The sequence below is a fragment of the Triturus cristatus genome, chromosome 5_1, assembly GCF_964204655.1.
Source record: "Triturus cristatus chromosome 5_1, aTriCri1.1, whole genome shotgun sequence".
Taxonomy (NCBI): Eukaryota; Metazoa; Chordata; class Amphibia; order Caudata; family Salamandridae; genus Triturus; species Triturus cristatus.
This window is the reverse complement of record NC_140587.1, coordinates 454,477,869-454,496,647: the sequence shown is the minus strand read 5'-3', so window position 1 is coordinate 454,496,647 and position 18,779 is coordinate 454,477,869. Positions and strand designations below refer to the sequence as shown.

General features: G+C 48.6%; 1 protein-coding gene across 1 annotated transcript in view; it reads right to left on the bottom strand.

Moving 5' to 3' along the window:
• Positions 1–18,402, bottom strand: part of TRIQK (triple QxxK/R motif containing) — a 309,552-nt gene extending 291,150 nt beyond the window's left edge. The window contains exon 1 of the mRNA XM_085605283.1: positions 17,890–18,402. The gene's annotated coding sequence lies outside the window, so the exon portion shown is untranslated. The remainder of the gene's footprint in view (positions 1–17,889) is intronic.
• Positions 18,403–18,779: the final 377 nt, after the last annotated feature.

Here is an 18,779-nt window from a genome sequence, read left to right as displayed (position 1 = left end):
TAATTTTTTTTTTTTAAATCAACAAACCAATGTCAGGCGTCGGCGTGGTCTGCATGTATGAATCTGTTTGTATGGGCCAGCTATACAATGAAGTACCTGTTTTACGAGTCACAGTGCTTTTTTCCCCTCAGTTGCTCAGGCCTAGATTGGAGGTTCCCTTGGATGTGCCCTCGCATACCAATTAATCCTTACATGCATGTATATACTGGACGGGAGTGTGGGTGGGGAGGATCACTAAGGCCAAATTAAGAAGAAAGAGTAATAAAACCAATAACCAACTGAAACCAAACCCAATCTAAGCGTCTCAGAGGTCATACCACCCCGCACAGCAGGGTGGGGTTTGCCACTCCAGTGGGGGGGGTTGACATTGCAGTGTACATCAATCCCACATCTATCTACAGCTCTTCCCTAGTCCCCCGCCGCCTCCGCCCAGTCGGTTTGTCTAAATCACCATCTATGACGCCCTCAGGATTTTCCCATGCCTCGATCACCTCTGCCCACAACTCAGCTATCGGGCGTCTTCACACCACTCAGGCATCCTCCCTCCGCAGCATCCCCTCCTCAACCCCTGCCCAAATAGGGACATCTTTCACCCATGTGGCCACCTCCAGGCCCGTCTTTGCTTTCCAGACCATTGCTATTCTTCTTTTGGACAGTGCCAGGTCCCACAATATAGAACCTACTGTCTTCTTAGGTCTAGGGAATAATCCCAAAAGACAGGTCTCCGGAGTGCCAGCTATTGTGCGTTGCAGTGCAATGTTTATCATGTGGATCACTGCATCCCACAAGAATCGTAAATGGGGGCAGCTCCAGTTCATATGGCAGAAGTCTGCGTCTAGGAGGCTACACTTAGGATAGTCTCTTGGTTCCCTGGCGTATATCATTTGGAGTCTGTGGGTTGTGAGATAAGTCATATGTACATAGTTAAATCGGGTATATTTCAACCACATATTTCTGGAGCCCCGGGGATATGCCAAGACTTTGCACCACTTGAGGTCTGTAGGGTCTCCCCCCAGTATCTCCATACACCTGCACCTGAGGGTCAGCAAAAGTTTGCAGGCCATCTTAGAAAGGGACTGTAAGAACCATTTCACCAAGTGTCACACCAAGCCCACAGACAGTAATAATTGTTGCACCCAGTGTAGCGGCAGCTTGGCTTGCCCCCTGGCCCACAAGTCTAGAAATGTCCTCATCAAGGCTTCATTGGTTAAATATTGTCTGGGAGGTAGGTCGAATTGGGTCACAAAATTCTCTAGGGGTAGCAGGGCTATCAGCTGGTATCAGTCACCCACCGTTACCAAGTCTGCTTCTGTCCAGGCACATAAGCTCCCTTTCGAGAAGACTATAAGAGGGAAGACCCACCAGCGGCAGAGCAGGGGCGTAAAGCGGTGTCTTCGCTGTCCTCAGGACACAGCGAATCCAGCATTTCAATGCGAGTGCCAGTAAGACTCCTGGACTCAGGTTAGGCATCACGAGACTGATTAACTTAGCCAGTAACGTGCTTTGGTTTGGTGCTGTGCCCATCAGCCCCAGCTCCTCCTCACTGGTCCAATCCAGCCACTGGTTAACCCTCTGGAGCTGCACCGCCAGGAAAATACAATTCGAAAACTCAAGTGCCTAGGCCTCCCTCATCAATTGTACGCTGGAGAATCTTCAGTGACACCATATTAGGTCCTCAATACTAAATGAGTTTTCTAAGTAAGGTGTCCAATTGTCTAACCAAGAGTTCCATACTCCCACTGGGGGATTACAGAAATAATACATTAGCCTAGGGAGTATTACCATTTTTCACATGGATATCCTGGACATAAGAAGCAACTTTATGCACCTCCAAAAGGGGACACGTCTTTACCGATCTTAAGGCCTTCCCCAGATTTCCTTTCTGTAGGTCATTCTGAGAGTGAAAAACATGGAGGCCCAAATATTTAAACGTAGAAAACCAGGACATGTCCTGCAGAATGTCCAAGGGCTGCCAGGTGTTCGGGCGATGGGGAACAAGCAGGTTTGTGATTTATTATCCCTCAGAACTGAGTCTCTTAAAAATCATCCTGTAGACGTAGTGCCGTCAGCCCCCCCACCCCTCTCCCGAGCCATTGAGCAGATATAACAAGAGATCGTAAGCATATAGAGAGATAATATGTTCTCTGGCATCTATGACCATTCCGGAACCTGCCTCCTCTCCCCGGAAGAACTCTGCCAATGTCTCAATGGACAGCACAAAGAGGAGGGGGGCAGCAGGCACCCCTGTCTGGTACCTCTATGTACATGATATTGTGATGAGATGATCATGCCTCTCCTAACTGCTGTAGGAGAAGCTTAACCCAGTTTATCCACCGGGTTCCAAGACCCACCCGCCTCATCTCCTCAAACAGTAAGTCCTATCTCACTGGATCAAAGGCCTTTGTGAGGTCCATGGCCATCAATAATGACTCCTGCTGGGTCTGTACCTCGGGGTGGTAGAGGATATGGTATAATCGTCACAGGTTGAGGGAAGTGCTGCAGGCCGGGATGAAGACATCTTGGTCTTAATAAAATCAGTCTGCATATGAGGGAGTAAGCGAAGGACTAGGACCTTGCTGAGGACTTTAGCATGGATAAAGGGTGCAAGCCATAACAGACTATTCTTACAGCGTAGTCTTAAGAAGTGGGATTACTGTCCCTTCACAGTAGAGTCTGGTAGGGCTCCTCTCTTCAGTGCGTCGGCAAACAGTGTCTCCAGCCTCGGAGCCAGTGTCCCTGCGTAAGCAGAGTAGAAGGGAGTTCATCAGGGCATGGGGTTTTCCCCGTGGCCATTTCTCTGATTGCTGCCTTGATCTTGTGTGTAGTGATCGGGCCACCTAACGGCTCCCGTGCCTCCAGGGGGAGCACTGTCAATGGTAACCGCTGCAGAAAGGCAGCCTGCGCCACTGACAGAAGATCAGCAGGTCTTGCACATAAAATGTTTTATAATATACCCGAAACGAGGGTTTAATAGCCCTGGAGGAGTTTAGCGACTGTCCATCCTCCGTGGGGATCAGTGTGATACGTGTCCCTCTAGATTCCAGCCTAATGGGCCAGGGTTTAATAGCCCTGGACGAGTTTAGCGACTGTCCATCCTCCGTGGGGATCAGTGTGATACGTGTCCCTCTAGATTCCAGCCTAATGAGCCAGGTTAAGAGCCTACCTGGGCGGCCCTCTTCCTCGTACAGCCTGGCGATATATTGTTTATGGTTGTGGTAGCAGAAGCATTCTCCTATCATGTCTAATTGCTCCCTGGCCTCCCGAAGGTGGACCCTAGAGGTCTCGTCCCCTTCCTGGGCATTATCCAGCTTGGGCATTTTGCCATCCAGAGACTGGAGTGTGGAGAAGCTCGAAGGGTGTGCCTGCCCTGGTCCAGATAAGTGAGGGTCCCTCATGTGAAAACTGAGCAGGATGGAGCATGCAATTGGCCCCACCACCTACGTCGCAAGCGCTTCACCTACCCTGCGAGAGTTGGGTTTCCTGCAACATGGCATTCTGAACTCTCCTACGCCACAAGTATCTGTGAATATTGTGGTGCTTAGAGGCTGAATCATCCCTGGGATATTCCACATCAGGACCTTTATCATGGGTCTACATTTAGCCCAACATGGAGGTTCCCCATTTGTGCCCCCCCCGGGCCTCTACCAGTGACGTCTCTCCCCGCTGCATGCAACATTGTGGCCCCCAAAATAAACAATAAAACCCTAAATTAAGAACTCCCGTGCCCCAGAGCAGTCCACAATGTCTGGCCACCCAAACCTGTAATCAGAAAAACTTTGTCAGTAGGACTTCTCCAGTTTCCTGGCAGGGGCCAATCTGTGAGGGGCAGGCCATATAGGTAATGACTGTGCCTACACCAGTCTCACACTCACAAATAACAATCAGCCCAGGGCGTCAGTAGGATATCCACTCAAGTGGGATGATGTCCCTGGCCCAAAGTCCTGTGGAAATTTAGCTTGCAAACTGAACATTATCTGCGCCATCTTGCCTCTCCCCAGCGCCACGCACAGCGAATGCACGGCCGCCATTTTAGGCACCCCACTCTCTCCCCGCTCATTCTCGATCACCAGCGCTTCCCCCTGGCGCTGCGAACATCCCCCCGCGCGCCGGCCACCCCCGCTCTCTCATACACGGGCCATAAACCCTCTCCTTCAGCGCGACCCTGCTACGGAACCACATCCGACCGACATCCCATACATGGTCATGCCGCACCTTTGATAACCCCCTTCCTCTGCGCCCCATTGTCCGAACTGGTCCCAGGCCATCACCTAGCCCTGCGGATGCAGTTTATTGCCCCTACTGTAAGGGAATCACCCCACATCAAAGGGATTACAGTGGATCAAAGCCCCTACCCCCTGAGACCCAGCCGGTCGCACACACCCCCGGGAATTGGCGGAATTCCCTGCTGCGCGATAGCCATCTCCCACTGCGGGTAGGGTGGGAACCTCTACTGTAACTATGTGTGGGATCGGATCTGAGCCGGGGCTTCAGGGGATGTTCTTTCATGCATCAAGAGAATCTCAAGAATGTACTATGTGTAATAAAGCAATAAACCGGTGTATAAGAGACCAGGTCTCAGAGATGCGGTTAGAGCACCTTGTGACGATACCTTGCTGTCTGATCTGATGTGTTCTGCTCCGACGGAATAAAACTTGGTTTCCTGCCTTCCAGTCTCCGGCGCCTGCCTCTGTCATTGGTAAATTATCGAGTGGTATGAGAGGCGATTACCGCCGGGCAAATACTTGAAAGGTTATCGACTGAAACTGCCGCTACCATTTAACAATTGGCGTCCCAAACGTGGAGCCCATCAGCGACACGTGGATCCAGTGGGAGAGGTCCTGACGACAGAGTGAACGACTGCAACGATCGGGAGAGCTCCTGCCCAATAGACCCTCGTCTGGCAGCCGATCATCCGAACTTCACTGGTTCCGAGCAGACCTCTCTCGAGTGATCTAAGGTCCTGACTGGGAACCATCAGGAGTGCCGCGGCAAATACGGAGAGTAGAGGACGATCGGGCGCTGGAGGCGGAAGACGAGAAACTGTCCACGCGGTCCGGGTAAGGTCGTGATACACGACAAATTGCGAAATAATTGATTGATTGTCCGAAGCTTTTTGAATACTAGTATTGCTCATTGATTGTGCTCATTGATTGTTCTCTTTGAGATATTCGCTGTCTACAAACGGGGAGGAGTAGAAATACTCTCTCTCTCTCTCCCTTTGCAGATAGTGAAGGGTAGGTAACGCAGACTTTTGTCCCCGTTGAAACCCGTCGTGCCTATCTTCTCCCCACTGATTGGTAGTTGGTTCTGCCCGGACCGCTTATTAGAGGTGAACCATCCGGCTCCACTGGAGGGCACCCCTAATAAGGACATGTTCACTAAATATGGACTAGTCGCCGTAGCTTATACCCAGCTATGGCATAAATATACAAAGAAGGACCCCGAGAGTCAGTGGCCACTGATGGGATCCTTCGACGACCATAAGATAGAAGTGCTAGAAATAGCCCTGCGTAGCAATAAGACCACGCCTACTATGCTTGACAGTATTGGCATGTGGCGCAAAGAAGCAACGCAACGGAAAAAGAGGGAAGAAGTAAAAGCAGAAAAGGAATTACGAAAGGCAGCTCACCTTGCCGCTAGAAAGTTAGAAGAAGAAATAAAGGAGAGAAGGGAAACTAAACTAAGACAGGAGCCCGAAACATCAGGACAGTACGCTGTTAGGACCCCTTCTTTGCTCTACCCTGAGTTGTCCTCCAAGCAGCGAACGAATGACGAATTACTGTTAGGTCCCCCAATCATTTACATGCCCCCTCCATATGCACCCTCCCAGTCAGTAGTGCAACACCCACAACCCCCGAACACGAGCGAAAGCAGTACAGGGGCCTCGGTCCTCACGGCCTCCGCGCCGGCCGAGCCTCCTGTGCTGAACACAACGTCGGCTATAACGTTAGACGACCCAGAGATGAGAAAGAAAGAGTCCACCAGAATGAATCGGCTAGCGAAGGATGAACGAACAGGAATCGACAAGATAGTAAAGGCACTGGTAGGATCCTTTTTGACCTTACAAAAACTAAAGTAACGCTAGGAGTTAGCCCTTTGTGGGACATATGAAACCAAGGGAAGGAGCCAAGCTCACGGTCGAAACGGCCACGAGGTAGCCCGACTCCATTACTCTCGCCTACCTAAACATGTCTGCCCTACTGCCCACCCCGCCCAATAAGTATGACAAAATCCTGCACAAACGGAAGCCTGCTGGCACCCCACCATCGACGTCACCAAACTAGGGCTAGATCGCGCGCAATTGGTCTATGTTATTTTTCCGATTGCACAGTAACCTCCTTGTGCTCGTCATCAAATTGCAAATAGGTACAAACACTCCAACGAAGTAGTATAGTTATAACATTTTAATAACTTATAAGATATAACGAACACACCAACAGGGTAACCAGGTTAAAACACGTTTTAAAACAACTATTTACATGACAGTCTGCTGCAACCTCCATCCCAAAGCCTTAACGTCCACGTGACACCGTCCTCGCCTCTCCTTCCTCGAAATTGCAACATTGGCCTGTTTTGGGCGGTTCTTTTAGTCGGCTTTGGGCTATAAAAGCCATGCAAAAATCCATTGACATCAGTGGCGGACGACTGTGCGAATAGGCCGGAGGCTATACGAAGCGCCGAAGTTCTGGCAACACCAAGGCGGAGTCCGCCACGCTGTGCGGACCTTCCCGCTTTCTTTCTTCTTTCTTCAATAAGGGCTGATGCCCTGGCGGGGGGAGGCGACGCGGACGGGCCTCCCCCACCTCCCCAAGTGGAGGCTCACCAGCAGATGAGGGCACCCCAGCCATCTTTTTCATCGGCCTGCTGAATTTCACCCTGGCACGCTGTGCGGATCTTCCCATTCTCTTCTTCCTTCAATAACGGAGGGTGCCCTGGCGGGGGGAAGCGACGCGGACGGGCCTCCCCCACCTCCCCAGGTGGAGGCTCGCCAGCAGATGAGGGCACCCCAACCGTCTTTGACTCACCGGCCAGCTGAGCTGCACCCTGCCGCTGCACGCGACCACCGGACAACCGCCCAAGCACGGGTTCACCAGGATCGCCACCAGCTCCCGACGCGAGGAGTGGGCCCCCGCAGCCAAGAAATCGGGGACCCACCCCGGTGGTGATACCATCCAAACTGCTGTCGTCACTGCTACTGGAATCACCCCGGTGGCAGTACCATCCGAACTGCCGCTGTTACTGCTGCTGGCTCCTCTCCGGTGACTGTACCGAAGAGCTGCTGCTACTGCTGCCCTTGAACTCCGGCGGTCGACTCCTCCGGATCCAGGCCTAAAGCCCACCGTGAGACAATTCTGGACTCGAAAGCTTGTCTGCTTGGGCGTGGGCCCCACCCTTGACAAAATGCTCCCCTCAGCCTTGCAGAATAGGCTGGAGCCATTTGACACTCGACTCCCGCGGACTTCCGGTAAGGACAAAACAGCCGCCATTGCTCTTTGCACCGGACGGCAGCCACCTTGCCTCCGCTTGGTGCAGTGAGAAAGACTGGTTCGAAGCGTCGGCGGAAGAACCCGCCTCCTGCCCCGCCCCAAGAACGAACCATGGCATTTCTACGGGGTCGCAGTGACGCCATGCTGACGCAAAATTGACGCTGAGAGTTCTCGAACTACTGAAAGGGATTCTGGTCCAACAGCTAATTCGTGGAAAGACTTAGACTGTACTCTGGCCCGACCTCGCCCCAAGATGGCGCCGATGTAGGAGAGGCCTACACACCCTTGTGGCGTCCCAGTCACGTGACATTTGTGTTAAAAAGATATATATATATATGCGATGCTTCCACACATGATGGTCGGGGAGGGGCAGGAAGGGAACCGAATCTATGCCGTAGTAGCGTTGCTCATGACACTCGACGCCTCCCACCACGTGGCCGGCCTGAACGGTTGTAGGCCCGTATCTTGTATGCTGACATTGTTTTAAATAAAGGGTCTCTTGAAAGAATTACGGAATCAGTGCCATGACTAATCACATAGGTTGATAAAGATTTCTTGATTTGAATAAACGATTGTTACTCCCAAGCAATAGAAAAACAGATAATCAAAAACATTCAGGCAAGTGGGGACTGCATTAACGGAATTTGTACCCACCACATCTAACTTTTCCAAGAGTTGTTAAACAATGGTCAACCATAGCTCAGGGTATATGCCGAACGCAAGGTATGGTATCTTGCACCTTAATACACGACCGATTGAGAAATGCATGTATGACAAGGGAATGCGAATTTAGGAAATGAAATAAATTAGAGCATCTTTGTCTCAAAAAAAAAAAAAAAAAGAATATAATAAAAAATAATAGGTCTGTGGTATCACCCATTCCTGCGACTAGCCTGGTACGCGGTAAGTAGAACTTTTTCGTGTCTGCACGCGCTGGGGTACTTTTAATGCTGCACATCCCCTCCCCTCTTTTTCCCCTCTATAGGTCACGGCAAAGATCCGACTGAAGAATGAAGCGGACATGGACCGTACCGAGTTCAATATCAGGGAAAATTTAGACAAACGTTGTGAGATAGTGCGTGAAGGGCAGACCACCATTGAGAACATGAGAAACTGTATGGCATGATTGTGCGTGTGTGCTATGATTACACGGTATGAATATGTGTGCATCTCATGCTTAGGTCACTTGAAGAAAGCGTCACTGTATGATTGAAGTGCTCGCCCGTCGATCAAAGGGAGGAGAATAAAAGGGTCCGACACCCCCTAGGACAAACTACAAAATACTGAAAGTGCGCAGCATGCATAGGAAAGGAGGACAGGAAAGGAGAGGTCCCGATGCTCAACGTAGCCCTGAGTCTCCATCTTAAGTTTCTGCGCTTGATGCATGTACTGTCACACCCAATCTAGCATTTGTGTGTACGTGATCACCGAATTTATGTCTTTTCCCCGCTTGTGTTTTCTTGCATGGAACAGACCCATACTACTCCATGTTGTGTGTGCACCAAGTGGCCTATTATCTTCATATGTATGCCAAATAGCCTACTTGATGCACACCTATCTCTCTCTCTCTCTCTCTCTGTCTCTCTCTCTCTCTCTCTCTCACTCCCTCACTCCCTCCCTCACTAAAAAGCCTTCTTACCCTCTTTTCTGTTTGAATAAATTAACGACACATACCTCCTCGGTAAGTGTATAATTGGCTTGGAGCACGGTGGTGTTCGAACAAACTGACTGAAACAAAACGACCGTACTTTGCCACGTTACTACCTCTCCTTTCTACAAATATTGAGCTTAATTGGCTGAGAAAAGAAAGGACAGGTAAGACGACTGATGTCTCCCAATTTGGCCCTCATCACGGGGACTATATGTCAGTGGTTTCCGTCTTTCAGAGCTTTAACAACACCATTACCCCCGCCCAATTATCCCGGAATAGAATGTCTAAAACACCCCGTTCTCCCAAGATAACCCCAGCCCTATACTAGCCGCCTCAGAGTATTTCGAACGAAACAGCAGATGACCTCATTCACTAATAATGCATCGCCTAAACTGATAAAGGGTTATCTATTGTCGCCCGCAAAAATAATGCTTAGCTTATGTTCCTCCCCGAAATGGATACTCGTGAACACGTGACAGTAGCACCTCGCACTTTCTTTTTATAGACTTAGCAGTCCTCGGAAGGAAATATGTAATAACAAAACTTGTGTTGAGATGAACGAGCCTCTGCCGGAGAAGCCGGTTCGAAATTTGAATAGACTAGAAGGTTGACAGATGTCAGGCTTCCTGCAACCAGTGTCGGGCACAGGAATCGGCACCTAGGGGGCCAGACGATGGACAGGGACACCCACAGAAACTTGCACAACAACAATAATTAATAGATTAGTAACGCACACACTAACATCAGAGTTAAAAGACACCAATCATGCAGCAACCGATAAAAACATGTCCGCAACTACTCGGTGGTTGGGAGAGAGGATGAAGTATGTAAATGTCTTCCCTGCCAACTCTCTAAGACTTTTGTTTCTTGTACCCATTTAAAGATAACGTGCTGCCATCGGAAGGGAGGGGTCGGACGTGACGCGCAGCCTGGCTGCAGACCATGGAACATCTATGACATCGACCAAGGGGGAAGCTACGAAGCAAAAAGGGCGTGAGACGAGACACCATTTTCAGGATGATAAGCGCGAAGGGCTACATCGAGGCCCCCTGCTCACCGACCAGCGTGCCTGAAGTCTCAACCCGTCGGGCCCGATTGATGGGCCCAGTGCTGGAAGATTCTGCTCCCCTTGGTCCACATTTTTTTTATCTGATCCCACTCCACCCCCTCTTCCCTCGGCGTCCCGAAGCACGTCACACCCTTCTCTCTCTCACCATCTTTTATATGGATTATGAATCTGACCTACCCACAGAAGAACAAAAAGCAGGTACCCTGTCTCAAAGTACCTATGGTGAACTGTGTTAAGGAACAGGGCTGTGATCGGAGAACAATGAATGATCACACCCTGCACCGTGAGAAATTGGATTTGAGGTGGACATTAGCTCCACCGCCGGTGCTCAACAGTGCCAACGAAAGAAGAACAACAATGGACAACTCTCAGGTTCTGTTCTTTCACGACTATGCCTCGGGCATTCAAAAGCAGAGAAATACATTTCTCGTGGTGAAGAAGCGTATGCGGGAACTGCAGATAAAGTATTCTCTTATATACCCAGCTCAACTGCGGGTGGTTGAAAATGGATCCACTCATTTTTTCAGTGACGCCAGCGAAGCGTGGGATTGGCTTGAGTCTGTGGGCCACCACACTTCTCTGAGCCAGAGAGGAAACAATGCGGATTTGCGGCCAAAAAATCGTAGAGGACGCAGAAGACACCAAGGACTGCACTCAGGAGGGCCATCTGGCCAACTGTCGACTGCTCCCAACCCAGAGCAGGTGATGCAGGAACGACAGGGCATCTTGAGAGCAGTGGCAAGCATGAGGGTTCGGTGCCCCAGCAAAGACGCTGATGCTTCCTCTGAACATTCATCTAGCGAGGGTGGCTCTCTAGCGATGTGGCCGATGGGCGAGGATTCCCAACCGCAGCCCGTGGTGATTACGCAGACTGCTGATGACATGATGTGATGAACTACCTGGACACTAGACATCCTCTACGTCTGTAAAAGGGGCAGCATGCGCAGGCGCAAGGGGGCGGCATGCACATGATACACGGGTGCAATGGCCTCTTTGGCTGTACACTGCGTAGACACATGCCTGCCCATCTGTGCCCAGTAGTGTTCACCAGTCACCCACTCTAATGTGGGCACCGGGCCATAGCGTGTGATTGCACCTATGCACAATGAGTCCATACCATTGTAGCACCCACTGCGCGCAAGGCACTGCTACCCATAACCCCACCCCCCTTCTATGTTTAACTCGGTGTACTTTGCCGTTAGTTGCCACATGGCATGGTTCTTAGTTTGGGAAGACACCCGTTGTCCCTCTGCTCTATCCCAGTTTAGCAGCACATGGCTTCCCGTTTTCACAGTTCCTCGACAGGCAATAAACACGAATACCCAAGCACTGACGATAAATCATTCACCCGCCGCAGACATGACAGGTGACTATCCATGGTCCAGTTGCCACAATATGCACACCCAGCGCCATTCTGTTTCCACTATGTATGTTGCACACTCATATAATCACTTGGAACGTCAGGGGGTTGCACACACCGCCCCATCGGTACGAAGTCTACGCTTATTTCCACTTGCGGGGTGCTGGGATGTGATCCTAATGGACTTTCATGCAATATGGCAGAGCCGGCATGTTGAGCCTGCCCCTTCACCTGACCGTATTGTGAGCCAAACCCAGTAGGCATGGCTGGGTCGCGGGACCCGCGTTGGTGGCCTGCCCAGAAGCGAGCATACGGAGTCAGATGCAAAAAACCCTCACTGACTATTGTCCAAGACAGCGCAGTGAATGAACTGTAATCATGACATAGTAGACATATGGCAAGACGAAGAATAATAAGATTAAAAAAAGCCCAAGCGCTGTGTGCAAGCGAGCAGAGTTTGCAGTTATAGTATATGGGAAGTGCATCGTGGTATAATGTTTAATGAAATATCATTTCAAGCTCAGGAGCTAATGTGAGGTTACAGTTGGTTATATTAATGTTATGTTGCAAATAGTTTAACTTTATATTTCCTAGATTGAAATATCTGCACCAAGGAGGAACACCAGTTACGCTCATGATGTAAAGATATCTGAACTAAATGTGTGTTATTTTTTTTTGGAACACTGATACAGCTGTAAAACTGGTGTCAACTCATAAATGTTTGGAATAGTATTGCCAGAAGTGTAAAGATATAATTCAAAATTGAAAAACAATAAAAACACATTTAAACAAAAAAAAAAAAAAAAAAAAAAAAAAAAAAAAAAGAGAGCTTACCAGTGATAGCTCTTTATAAAAAGGACACTGGAAAGAAGAACACATGTCAAAGTCGAAAATCCTCTCCCAACCACCTTTTTATACTAACTATCTTCTTATCAAATTTTCATGATGTTGCATCAATCACTTCCGACTGTACACTGAGAAGTTAAGAAAATGTAACTTTGTATAGTAACATCCATACAACACCAGCCATGTACACGACTATACTGTAACTCTGTATGTACTACCTCCTCGCCTACTTTATCACCTGTAAGTAACTATAAGCAAATGTGTCAGATTACTCCTGCATGCCCTAAAAACTCTGTATCTTTAAGGACTGTACGAAAGACATTAACGATATTATAGCTGAAGGTTAACGAAGATAAATGACGGCCAGGCAAGCTGGCGAGATATGTTAAAAGGGAGGACTGTGGAAATTTAGCTTGCAAACTGAACATTATCTGCGCCATCTTGCCTCTCCCCAGCGCCACGCACAGCGAATGCACGGCCGCCATTTTAGGCACCCCACTCTCTCACCGCTCATTCTCGATCACCAGCGCTTCCCCCTGGCGCTGCGAACATCCCCCCGCGCGCCGGCCACCCCCGCTCTCTCATACACGGGCCATAAACCCTCTCCTTCAGCGCGACCCTGCTACGGAACCACATCCGACCGACATCCCATACATGGTCATGCCGCACCTTTGATAACCCCCTTCCTCTGCGCCCCATTGTCCGAACTGGTCCCAGGCCATCACCTAGCCCTGCGGATGCAGTTTATTGCCCCTACTGTAAGGGAATCACCCCACATCAAAGGGATTACAGTGGATCAAAGCCCCTACCCCCTGAGACCCAGCCGGTCGCACACACCCCCGGGAATTGGCGGAATTCCCTGCTGCGCGATAGCCATCTCCCACTGCGGGTAGGGTGGGAACCTCTACTGTAACTATGTGTGGGATCGGATCTGAGCCGGGGCTTCAGGGGATGTTCTTTCATGCATCAAGAGAATCTCAAGAATGTACTATGTGTAATAAAGCAATAAACCGGTGTATAAGAGACCAGGTCTCAGAGATGCGGTTAGAGCACCTCGTGACGATACCTTGCTGTCTGATCTGATGTGTTCTGCTCCGACGGAATAAAACTTTGTTTCCTGCCTTCCAGTCTCCGGCGCCTGCCTCTGTCATTGGTAAATTATCGAGTGGTATGAGAGGCGATTACCGCCGGGCAAATACTTGAAAGGTTATCGACTGAAACTGCCGCTACCATTTAACAGTCCCAGAATGGGCAGAAGGAGTAATAACAAGTGACCTCCCTGGGTCTAGTCAGTCTCGGGCTACCTCACCCCAGCACCAGGGACAGACCTCACAGTTCTCCATTAGAAAGTTGTTGTTTCAGGTGTGGCAAGGCATTTCAGATCAAATCATCGACCAGTTGTGGAGTCACCAAGGGTAGTGCGGCTCCGTATTCCAGGGACGGGCCAGACTCGTAAGAGCAGAGTTTGTCAGTTCGAGGGTGTGCCAGTGTCAGAATTGGGTCCCTGAATTGCCACAGTCTCAGAAATTGGCTTGAGGGCAGCTGTTCTTTCATGCTCATTTTGGGAAGAGGAAGGCTTTTTGAAGGGCTGACTGCCTGCTATCCTCTGTGACCTCTATAAAGTTTTGCGTCTGAGTGTCCCAGCCCTCAGCCGAACCACCGGCATGGTGGATCCTGCTCTATATGCTTCCAGCCATTCCCAGACCTGGCCCGCATCCTCACAGAAATGTGTCTTATCATCCTGGATAATTCTAAGTTTAGCAGGAAACATCAGGCAATATTGCAAGCCCTCCTTCCTGAGGGCTTTCTTCACTTCCTGGAAGGAGCCCGTTTGGCCTACACTGCTGTTGTGGCAATTAATTAGTCAATCAATCAAGTTTCTTATAAAGTGCAACTACTCACCTGTGAGGGTCTCAAGGTGCAGAGCGGTGGTGGTGGGGGTGGGTGGATCAGTAGTTCAGTTGAAGAGCGAGGTCTTGAGGTTCTTCCTGAATTGCGGCAGCAATGATGATTGCCTGAGGTGCTGAGGCAGGGATTTCCAGGTCTTCGTGGCGAGGTACGAGAAGGATAGTCCTCTAGCTGTGGTCTTGTGAATCTGTGGGATGGGCAGGGCAGAGATGTCTGGTGAGAGTGTAGAAGAAGAGGCGGTGGTTGAGGTATGCAGGTCAGGCAGTGTGGAGGTTTTTGTTGGAGTGCGTTAGGAGCTTGATGGTAATTTTATTGTTTGATGTTCAGGATGAGTCTGGCAGAGGCATTCTGGAAGTTCTGCAGTTTCTTGGAGTTTCTCGGTGGTGCCGGCTTTGAGTGTGTTTCCGTAGTCGAGTCTGCTACCGACGAGTGCTTGGGCGACCATTTTCCTGAAGTTGGTGGACAACCAATTGAAGACCTTACAAAGGAGGCTGAGCACGTGAAAGCAGGAAGACGGAACTGCGTTGATTTAGCGGTTCATTGAGTGCGAGGAGTCCAGGATGAACCCCAGGTTTTGTGCGTGATCAGTGAGTGTGGTGGGAAGGGGGCCATCCGACGCATGGAAGAGGTTAAGAATGTGCTGACTTCAAATTAGTGTTTCTTTAGCTTCCTCGCACCATATTAGAGCACCTTCCTAAATACAATAAGCTTTGCTGTGACTTCTTGAATAAATAATGCTTTAGATATATTTTATTGATGATTAACAGAATAATAGTGCCAGTTTGCCCCATCATATGCGACTTGGTTTGTATTCACAATGGACATAGAACGCATCTTTTAGCTTAGGTAAGAAGGTCCTCATGAGAGCTTTCCTCTATGTAATGAAGTCCAGAAACAATGTTTTACACTAGATCGGCATGAACGTTTACCGTGAGAATCGAGAGAAGCAGCATCAGAAGATGACAACACCATCGGATGAGCGGTTTCCATTGGATGAGAGGAGCCAACATCTAATAAGTGTTGATACATTATTGTGCGATTTTAGATTAACGAGTGTTCCAAGCTAGTTAGAAAAGACTCTCTCAGACTCTGATCCAGATCTCTTTTTCTCTGCCTTGCGACTCTTCTACTGGAGAGTTGGTCTTTAACTTCTGTTGCCAAAAACTACTGCTTAAGTTTACTTTTTTCTTCTTTACTCAAAGACCCTTTTCTGATCAATGCTACTGCAAAGATCATTCTAATATTGACGGTTGGTATTGCAACTGTACGGAACTCGGCTGAGTTGCCAGAATGATTCTTTATGGGTAACTCACCTTATATTCTGAGTCTTGTTCTTTTCTAAAAAAAACCTCTTCATGGGTTCCATTTATACTAGGCTAGGTTCCTTAGCTAGGTTGGGTCCAATGTTCCTTTATGGAACACTTTGTATTCATTTATGCTGTCACAAATCAATCTTTTATTGATATTTCTGTAAATTGACTTATCTCTTAAAATAAATAAAGGTTTCTAAACCTCATCAACCTCTCATCATTGACTGAACATTAATTATCTGATCGTTTATGATATATACATAGTTTATGTCTTGGTTCTCGCTCCATTTTAATACGGTGGCAAAGGTCTATTGACCTTTCAAGCGCTATCAGGATTTCCCAAAGGATGAAATTTGAAAATTGGGTGTTTAGTCTTAAATACCATTCTTGGCTAATCCTCAGGCTCCTTAAAGCGTTAAAGGGAAAACTATAAGCCCCACATGCAACATGCACTTGGCTGAAAAGCTAGGAATGGCTGATGGTATTATAAATCATAGCAACACTTGGCAGACAAGTGAAATGCAAACGAAAACTTAGCACCTGGCCTTCTGACTCATTTTCTTATAGGTATTCAAGGGTTAAAAAGTCCAGTTGGTGGGACGGCAGAGATAGCCTTTAAAATAAAGACGTGCAGCTCCCTGCTTATGGGCTGGGCCATTGGAACTACACAATTATGCGGCCGTGCTTTCCTTATAATTATGGACTTGCCACATAATTCATCATCTTACGCATAATTTGCAGATTTTACACACAAAAAATTAGGGGTTAGTTCCAGAGGATCTACAGATACTAAAAACATGTTGACACGTAAAAGTCGAATGGTCACCTTTCAATTGTTCTGAGTGTTAAACTGTTACTAGCAGTGCTTTAAATGGGCCGGTACTCACCGGTACTGAGTACCGGCACTTCTTATTTTTATCACCCTGAGTACCGGCACTTCTCCACGGCCGTGGAGAGTACCGGTACTCATGGAGGGTAGGCGCATTGGCCTCTAGTGATAGTAGCCTGTCTCTTTGTTTAGCCAAATCACTTTTATAGCCCTCAGCTAAGCCCCCGCTGAACTATTCATCGTGGCGTGGGCTCATTTGCATGATATCCGGGCGTTCGCCCTCATGCTGTGTTACAAGGAATAGAGGCAGCCCAGTGACAGCACAATGAGAAAAGCCATGGGAGGTTAAAAGGGCTTTAATCCCACCTGATTGTTTTGTGTGTCTGCTTATGTGTATCTGTTTGCCTGCTTGTGTGTGCATGTTTTTGTGAGAGAAATATTACAAAATATGTTTGACTTTCATTTTGTATAACAAATTAACCTGATTTGTTTATAGAAAGACATTTCTTGTGTGTGCTGCAACTAGTTATACAAGCCAATAAAATTCGCATGTCTTACCTTTAGCACCGCCCCTAGCCCCGCCCACTCGCCACATTTAAATGACTACCGGCACTTCTTTTTCCCATTTAAAGCACTGGTTACTAGTGAGGCTGAAACTTTGCTGAGAGGGTGTAAAAGGAGACAAAACAATGCAGTAACAGCCACAAATTGCGCCGCACTACGCCACATAATTTGCCTTTTCTTGCCGCATAATAGAATCAGCGCTGCCACATAATTCCGTGGGCTAACGTCATTTCTTGAATAAACATATCCACATGGACAAAGCATTATTTGCCAGAACAAAGCAGTTGCCGAATCTGACGAGAGTGACACGGAGAAAAGAAAAAACACAACGTGCCGTCCCTTTTCCTGACCCTATCCTCAACCTACAGGTTAGTGCTATTTAAATAAACTGCCAGTGCCTGCAACACCAATGCGATTCGCCCGGCTTTAAAAGGGTGCTGCCCTGCGCGGGCACAATTGCAACCACATATACCAACATTCCTGGACCAATACACATAAGCCAGGCATTCACTAAAATGCTGCAGAATTAGCAGAAACAATCTATAAGCACCCTCTCCTCTCGCGCATTCATCGACATGAACGCTAGACAACTATCAGCAGCACATACGAAAGTGATATTCACTCAGAGAGCCAGGCGAAGGGAAGAGATTGACGTAACGCGTGGCCAATCTCGGCTGTAGTTTCTCTTCGAGCCTCTGTATATTAGGGCGGGCAAAGGCGGTGCTTCGCTGTGACAAGTTGCACGAACACCAGGCGCTGGCAGCGCCGTAGAAACAGAAATATTTACTAGCACAATCCTTTGGGACGCCGTCCCAACACATCACCTTCGCACAATCCAGAGATGCGCCATATTTTGATAGCTTACCTTATCTGAGATGAGACCCCTTCACAGAATGCATCGACTACTCGAGGGCGCCCAACTTCCTGTTTATTCTTTTTCTCCTCCTACCCTGGAAGGCCGACGTGGCCAGTGTGTCCCGCCTTCTCCTCCCACACTGCCTAAACCTTTGGGTTCTCTAAGGGACACGTCAACTGGCAGCGGTCGGCTTTGTTTGGACTAATTGGCATAAGTTTACGCCAGCGTACGTGACAACAACTGGACTGCTGAGTCATGAACATTCGACTGAGTGCAGTTAAGGGAAGGCGGTAGACTGACGTAATGTTGTACTTTAGAGAGGATGTGGCGTTACGTCTTTGAATCTGGGGAACGAGGTTCGAGTCTCAGCGTCGGCACAACATCATGTGATTCTAGGCAAATCCCTTAATCTATCCTTTCTTAAAGATGAATGTAATCCAGTGGTCAAAGTTGGGGAATTCTATGTCAGGACTGCAGGCTCCGATTATGCTTCTCATTTCTTTACTAAGAAAAACAGCAGCCAATCAGATTACAGTAAAAGAAATAAACACTACAATACCCATGAACATACATTGTATCACCTGACAGCTTTTTTTTTTTTGTGCATATTTATATAGCGCAAACTCGACCCGAAGGTATTGGAGTGCTTTACATAGCACCGTATCTACATTACACATTCAGGCACGGAGAGATTAAGTGATTTGCCCAGAATCACAGGATGTGGACGCGACCTTGAGGCTCAAACCCTGGTTTCCTGCACCAGAGGCGGCAGCGCAGCCGACGGACCACATCCCCTATAGAGAATCCCCTATAAAAGGTCCATAAGAGAATACCATATCCTCGTTCTTTGCTGCTCTGCAGCCAGTTAAGTGCTTTCACATTTTCCTTATATTGTTGCG